The following is an 8,666-nucleotide window of genomic DNA, read 5'->3' on the forward strand; positions in this document are numbered from 1 at the left end:
GAATGCAATAATTAAAGTGAGACTTTACTGGTTTCTCTGAATGCAGGTTTCCTTTTTCTTCAATACCAACTTAGTTATTGAGTTCCAAGTTTATATAGTTAAAAAGTGACAGGTGCACACTCCACTGTTTGACACTTATCCAAGCTGTGTGGATAAATGACTTAGGCACAGGAGACATCTGTACAGGGAAAAACAATAGCCTTTCAAAATCCCTCAGCCACACTTTGAGAACTGGAATATTGGTATTAACAAAACGTGGAGACATGATGTGTCACTTAGCATTAACTTTCAAGGCTTAGAGATAGTATGAATTGGTCTAGCTGGATCCTGAGGTTCCATCAACATCAGAGAGGACAAGGCTGTATACATGTCTACCAAGAGTTCAGTATTGACAATTAGGGAGGGACAGACAATATTCTGAACTTAGTATATGCCCCAAAACTAACAGTCATAAAGCTAGTAGAGAAATAAGATAGTTAAATATGGTTATTGTTTACAGATATCTTTTGTTTTCATCAAAAAAATTGAACTAAAAATTAACACGATCAAGATGAACATGTAGACTGATTGTTGGCTCATTTTAATCTACTCACAAGTAACTTGAACCTTAGGAACAAATTCCAGTGTTGAACATAGATCTCTAAGGCACCTAGAGATGAAACTTGCGTTCAGCAGGTTATCTGGTTCAGCATCATGGTCAGGAGAATCCCTATGAGATTCTTCTTCCAATATTGAAGGCTTCTGGGTCTCTCTTCCTTACCTAGCTTTTCTTTTTATTTTATTTTTCAGGTTTTGTTTTTAATATTTTCTTTATTTACATTTCAATTGTTATTACCTTTCCAGGTCCTTATCCCATCCCCTGTCCCCCTGTCTCTATGAGGGTGCTCCCCCCACTACTGCCTTCCTACCCTGGCATTCCCCTACACTGGGGCATCAAACCCCCTCAGAGCCAAGGCCGCTCCTTCCACTGATGTCCAAAAGGCCATCCTCTGCCACATATGTGGCCAGAGCCATGGGTCCCTCCATGTGTGCTCTTTGGTTGGTGGTCCGGTCCCTGGGAACTCTGGAGGGTCTAGCTGGTTGAAAGTGTTGCTCCCCTCACAGGGCTGCAATCTCCCCCTCAGCTCCTTCAGTCCCTTCTCCAACTCCTACATCAGGAATCTATTGCTCAGTCCATTGATTGGCTGCGAGCATCCACCTCTGTCTTTGTCAGTCTCTGGCATAGCCTCTCAGGAGACAGCCATATTAGGCTCCAGTCAGCAAGCACTTCCTGGCATCCTCAATATCTGGGTTTGGCTATTGTATATGGGATGGATCCTCAGGTGGGGCAGTTTCTCTGGATGGCCTTTCTTTCAGTCTGTCTCCAAACATTTTCTCCATATTTCCTCCTGTATTTTGTTCCCCTTTCTGAGAAGCACTGAAGCATCTACACTTTGGTCTTCCATTTTCTTCAGCTTTATATTATCCGTGAATTGTATCTTGGGTATTCCAAGCTTTTGGACTAGTATCTACTTATAAGTGAGTGCACACCATCTATGTTCTTTTGTGACTTGGTTGCCTCACTCAGGATGATATGTTCTAAGTTCCATCCATTTGCCTAAGAATTTCTTGAAGTCATTGTTTTTAGTAGCTGAATAGTATTCCACTGTGTAAATATACCACATTTTCTGTATCCATTTCTTTGTTGAGGGATACCTGAGTTGTTTCCAGCTTCTAGATATTACAAATATGGCTGCTATGAACATAGTGGAGCATGTGTCCTTATTACATGTTGGAGCATCTTCTAGGTATATGCCCAGGAGAGGTATAGCTGGATCTTCAGGTAGTACTATGTCCAATTTTTTGAAAAACCACTAGACTGATTTCCAGAGTGGTTGTACAACTTACAATCCCATCAGCAATGAAGAACAGAGCTAAACAGAATTCTCAACTGAGGAAACTTGAATGGCAAAGAAGCACCTAAAGAAGTGTTTAACATCAGTCATCAGGAAATTGCAAATCAAAATGACCCTGAGATTCCACCTCACACAAGTCAGAATAGCTAAGTTCAAAAACTCAGGTGATAGCAGATACTGGCAAGGATGTGGAGAGAGAGGAACACTCCTTCTTACTTTCAGTGGTCACTCCTTACCCTTCAGTCACTTCTGTTATGAAAATTTCAGGACTCACTTCCTACATTCCTGCTGTAGAAGATGACATGAAGAAGGCAACAAACAAACTAATTACACAGGTACCTTCTAACACATACCAGACTTATAATTTCTTCTAGGAAAAAGTCTTGGCTTTTTAATTCAGGACTTATGGTAGGTTCTCCTGAATTAGTAGACAGTAAAAAGATATCTCCCAGTCAAAGGTACCCCTGGCCAGTGAAGCCCTTAGCTGCATACCTCAGCTGTCTTTGCAGAAGAAAGTGTCTTAGTTAGGGTTTCTATTCCTGTACAAACATCATGACTAAGAAGCAAGTTGGGGAGGAAAGGGTTTATTTAGCTTACTTCCACATTGCTGTTGATCACCAGAGGAAGTCAGGACTGGAACTCAAGCAGGTCAGGAAGCAGGAGCTGACGCAGAGGCCATGGAGAGATATTTCTTACTGGCTTGCTTCCCCTGGCTTGCTCAGCCTGTTCTCTTATAGAACCCAAGACTTCCAGCCCAGGGATGGCACCACCCACAAGGGGCCCTACCCCCTTGATCACTAATTGAGAAAATGCCCCACAGCTGGATCTCATGGAAGCACTTCCCCAACTGAAGCTCCCTTCTCTGTGATAACTCCAACCTGTGTCAAGTTGACACACAAAACCAGCCAGTACAGGAAGTGAAGATGTCTAGAGCCCTGTCAACCATTTACCTACTAGTCTGCATCTGCATTTGTAGAAAATGTTTCTGAGGCCAAAGGCAGCTAACGCTGATCAGATTTCCCAGAATGTAGACAAGATTTTCCATCTAAAATTTGACTCTAAAACAGGACATAAACCAGTATCATGTAGGCAGAAGGGTACATTTAAGATGATCCTCAAATCCTCATATTTGGCTTTGGGACACAGGGAAGTCAGAGTAGAATCAAATGGGAAATTCCATACTCACTGGCTATATTTCATAGCCTGGAATGCACTATGAAACTTCCCAGAGGAGAACTATTATCAATATCCCTGCTTAGAAGTGAATCATGTATCTGATAGTACCTATATGACAGACAAGATAGACACATTGATTTATTAGTGGCATGGCTGTTAGAGGTTAAACCAATTGCTTTCTAATTTTAAGGTTCACTACACATGAGGGAACTCAAATCTTGTTCTGTAACCTAGGACATAATCCCGTGGCTAGGGAGGACACCGGTTGCAATAGGGAGGAGGCTGGTATGGTTCTGTTAAATGGATGTGATCTGCATGTCAAATTGCCTTTAATACATGCCTCCCCTGAGATGAAGAAGAAATACATATTATTTATAAAGTAACAATGACTTGGTGTTTTTTGAAAGTAATAATATTAATAATATGTAATAGCTTTTTCTACAGTAGTTTCTAGAAAATTCCATCTCTACTGTGTGAATTGTCTTCAATCCTACTTTCTAATATCTTATATTATCTTAACCTGTCTACTTTTTGCACTGAGAGATGGGATTTTTAAAGGCATAAAATAGAACGCTAGATTCTATTTCACATACTTTATATATAAATGCATAGGTCCTTGACAATGGAGATATTTATCTCTTTAGTCAAAGGTGTTAGGTGATTTTTTGTTAAAAATTTATTTTCTCTGTAGAGGTAAAGAAGAAGGAAACCTGATTATATTTCAACCCTAGGAAATTATCAATCCTCAAAGGTTTTCATATCCCTTTACAACCTATCAGGCCAGAAATGTAGCAAAACCTTAAAACAGCTGATATGACCTTGGAGTCCAGGTATGAAGCTAAACAAGAATAAGAAATAAGTAGTTCTCATGAAGTGTGGTGTCTGTCATTACTACATGCGGAAACTTAGAAAGCAATGGAGGGTATGCCATTACTGCACATTGGGACTTAGGAAGCAAGTACAGTGGGTATGCCATTACTGCATGTGGGGACTCAGAGGGCAGGGTGGAGTGGCTGTGTCATTACTGCATGTGGAGACTTAGAAGGACTCAGTGAGTTTTCTGTTTTCAAATGGTAGCTTTGGAAGTTTTGAATGTCTATATACTCAAGTGAGTTAAAAACATCACAGGGCTTCATTAAAGCTAAAAGTGCATCAAATTCAAAAGAAGTGTTTAACAGTAAGACATGTCTTGGCTCAAATGTGGGACAAATCATTTTTCCATCACCTCCCAGTGGAAGAGGCACTAATATGCAAGGTAAACCAGTTAGAAATGATGAAGATTTTTGTCACTCAAGTAAGTGGTGCATGTATGTATGCATATCTTACATAGATACACTCACAGTAAAGGAAGGAGTTTGGAGTAAACAGTTTCACATACACTATTTGTTACCAATATTTTTTGTCCAAAATTATTGTTCCATATAAATATATATATAAATATATAGATATGATTGGAAATATACAAATGTTCAGATGTGTATACATATGAATACTTATCTGTATATGTGTTATATTATTTGTATGAGTTATGCTCCATGTTCTTGGAAAGCATGTCAATGGAACTGCTAAAATATTTCCAAACTGTGTGTTTTATTCAGATAGATCTTTAGTTATTTGACCCTCCACAATTGCTATTTATTCCCTTGAGAGAAAGAATACCATAGATTATTAAAGGAACCATTATTCCCTCAGAACTCAGTTCAGCCCAGCTTTAATTCAGGTTATAGAAACATTGTAACACTGGCTGCACCCAGAGGCCTTCCTTTGCTGGTTGTCTACACAGCCCTCTTACCATCATTCCCTATCACATGCACTGTTAGGGACTGCTCATAAGTAACATGTTCCCTTAAACAGTCACTTGTTCATTCAGGGAGCATTTGCACTTGTGTACTCTATGAAATCAATAACTTTAAGAAATATTGTGCAAAAGTCCCTCCAATGCCACCCGCCCATCTCCACTTTATTGTGAGATACAGATGTTGATGTGTATAGATTTTGTTAGTGAGTTACAGTGGCTCAGGCAATGGTAAGTAATCACAAGTAGGCTACAGTTCATTTCGCAACCTTCTAATTTAGTGTGCAAAATTAATGTGGATATTTCAAGTTACTAAATTTTGATATTGTTTTCTATACACAATGAAATAGCTGGATTACTCTTCTTTTTGCTACAAATGTAGACTGTGTTCTGAAATGTGGCAAGAACACATGCCAGTGCACATGTTAAATTATTGCTTGCCAAACTCCAACTAAAGTAATCCCAAGGAAGCCAGACCTGAGGACAAAACAAGACAAAGGTTTGATTTTATTCTGGATTGAGTAGATTCAGATTTGAGGAACAGTAACTATGTATTTCAGGGATAGGGTCATATATGGATTTCCTCTTGTAGGTATTTAGTACATGTATGATGTTCAGTGTAACTACTGACCTAGATCTAGATGCAAAGAGATGCAAAATCTGTGGCATGATTCTGTTTGTGCTGACCTCAGGCCATGGCCAAGTTTGGAATTACTCCTCAAAATCATTTGCCAACACTGACCTACATTTTAACTCCAACAGCTGTTTAAGAAACAGCCAGTCTTTGAAATTAACAGCATTGTTAACGTGCCTGGCAGCCATTCAGACTCTTCAATGGAACTGAAGTTATGATATTAAAAGCAATTTACATTCTTTTGTGACAGCCTACTTGCTTAAAATCTTAATCATATTTCTTTTCATTGGACCATCAATGACACATGTGACCTGCTAACTACTATTAACCTTGCTTCTCATGCCTTCACAGTGAAGTACTCCCAGAGAGCTCTTGGAAATGAAAGGGCATCACAGTGCTTGTCATAAATAAAAACAAGTGCAAATAAAATGTAAATTTTTCTATAGGATGAAATGAAAGGAAATGAGCTAATCTTCTTTTGACAATTTTATACTGCTTAGAAGCATATGGTCCCTTAACTGTCCAATATATTTTAGGAGCAATGACTATAAGTGCAATTTAACAAACCAATGTGTTATACAATAAATAACTCAAAAGTCACATAAAAAAGACAGAGAGTAGAAGAAAGTTAATGATCCCTGTCGTTTGATGGTCAGCTACCCAGAATGTTGACTTCTAACTATGTGCCAAAAGCTTGGACCTCCAGGATTTGGCTGTTTTAGAATCTAACATACAGAGTCAACCAACATGACCTCCATGATGCTATGTATAAACTGGAATGGGTGGATGTAGAAGACATTAAGAAAGACACCAAAGGAGATGTAAAGAGATAGTAAAATAGGGAAGGCCAGATCTTGGCATCCTAACTGTTTGAGAGGTACAACTGATTTTTTGTTGTTGATGTGGTTGTTGTTTTTATGTCTCAGAGACTGACCTACTTGAATTTGACTGTACACTTTACCAGCTAAATGTCCTTTGCCAGTTACTTTAACTTCAGCTTCCTAATCACTTAACCCATTAAATAGGGTTGGTGAAGTCTTACAGGATAGATAAGACAAGTGCATGGAGTGGGCTCAGTAATGATTAGCTCTATCCTGCTGTTTCACAGTATTTCTTTTCTTTAAACTTCTAATTATATATGGGAAAGAATTAACCAAGATAGTTAATGTTTATACAATGATCTAGTTTTTTCTATGTTGTTGTGATAAAACACTGACCAAAAGTAACTTGTCAAGGAGAGAGCTTATTTGACATATAGCTTTTAATCCTATAGTGGGTCAGGATGAGCCTGGCAGAACTCAAAGGTAGGAACCTGGAAGCAGGAACTGAAATGGAGACCATGGGGGTGTGTTGTCCTGGCTTGCTCTTTCCATTCAGCCAGCTTTCCCACACAGCTCAGGCTCATAAATCCAGTAACGGCACCACCTACCATGGGCTGGATTCTCTCACATCAATGGCCAATCAAGAAAATTCCCCACCAACATGCCCACAGGCCAAGTTGATGAAGGCCATTCCTGAGAAGATAATACCTCTTCCCGGGTTTGTCAAATTGACAACTAAGTTAGGTCATCTCAACTATCATGGGACATCTCTTTAGTCCTACAAAGTCTTTCATATCAAAAGTTACCCCATAAGACACTGTAGTTGTTCAAAACGACAGGAAGCCATACAGCAGAGTGCATGGACTCAAACCTTAGATTTAGCAATGGACACATAGAAAGTCAATTCTTTTTTTTACATTTATAATTTTCTGGGACATTTTTATGAATATTTTTGTTCATATTGTTTGACTATACAAATGCACAATCTATGGAAAAAGGAAGCAGATTACATTTGGAACTTCACATATTTTCAATACATTTTCATACTGCCACTAGGAATGTATAGCTGGAAATGACAGTTGAATGGAAAACAGAGAGAGTTTTTGTTGGCTGTCGATTTCAAAGGGCCTACTGCCCAGAATGAGCCCATGCTTAGCTGATCTTAGAACATCCCTGAGACTCCAGCCCTTGTCATCAGAGTGATCCTTGGCCAGTTCTTTGAAGCAGATATAATTGAGTAAACTCACTGGAGGTATTCAGAGATTATATTCTGTTCACTATGTGTTTGCCTCCTTACACTAATGGAGAAAGCCAGGATTGGGAAAAGTTAGCACACCTCAGTTGTGTGAACAGTGACCCAGACTTTTAAAGAGGAAATAGCAGAAGGGAGTTTGTTTTTCAGGAGCCAAGAGCCATTCATTAGACATGAAATGTAACAGACAACATTTTTGGATTGATCTGCTTCCATGTATATATATATATATGTATCCATGTATTCCTTCAAAGAAAACCAACCCTAGAAATAGGTTGTGCTGGAAAATACTGCATTAGATTAGGGAGAAACTAAGATACAATATTGGCCAAGCAGCTTGTAGAGCTGTGTGTACATTTTATATAGATATAGGTCTTTAAATTGAACATAAAATGCCTACCTGATTCCAAAACAATGGAATATAAAGGAAAAAGGCTGGTTCTGCAATTAGATAGTACCATGGTTGCATGATGCCTGGGATACTTATAAACTTGTGACTTTAGGCAAAGTACTTACCTCTGTGAATAAAGGAAATATCAGCTACTCTGTAGTGTAGCTGGAAAGATAAGATGAGGAAAGCATATGTTAAGTGGCTGGCACAGGGTGTGAGGAAGTCATTTATGTGTTCTTGTTGCCTTGCAGGTTGAGGATTCTGACTGAATTGATAAATGCATTTTACTCAAACTGGGGATGATATGGTCCCTGTCTAGAATGACAAAGATAATTGACATCCCAACAGATGTGAAATGATATTTCCCTGTGGCTTTGACTTGAATTTCACTGGCAATGTAAATAAAAGAGGCCTTTATACATCATTGCTGGGAATGTAAATGGGTTCAACCATTATGGAAAATGGTATGGAGGTTACTCACAAATTTAAAAACAGAACTTCATATAGTCCAAAATCCTGCCTTTGGATAAATATGCATAGAAAATTCAATTACTTTTTAGAAGAGAAATCTAAATAGTTATGCTCACTGCAGCAAAAGGCATAGTAGTGATTACTCTAGCTGAGGTGTCCATCAACAACAAATGAAAAAAACAAAGAACGGTGTGTGTTTGTGTGCGTGCGTGTGTGTGTGTGTGTGTGTGT

This window comes from Mastomys coucha, unplaced genomic scaffold (genome assembly GCF_008632895.1).
Source record: "Mastomys coucha isolate ucsf_1 unplaced genomic scaffold, UCSF_Mcou_1 pScaffold9, whole genome shotgun sequence".
NCBI classification, from domain to species: Eukaryota; Metazoa; Chordata; class Mammalia; order Rodentia; family Muridae; genus Mastomys; species Mastomys coucha.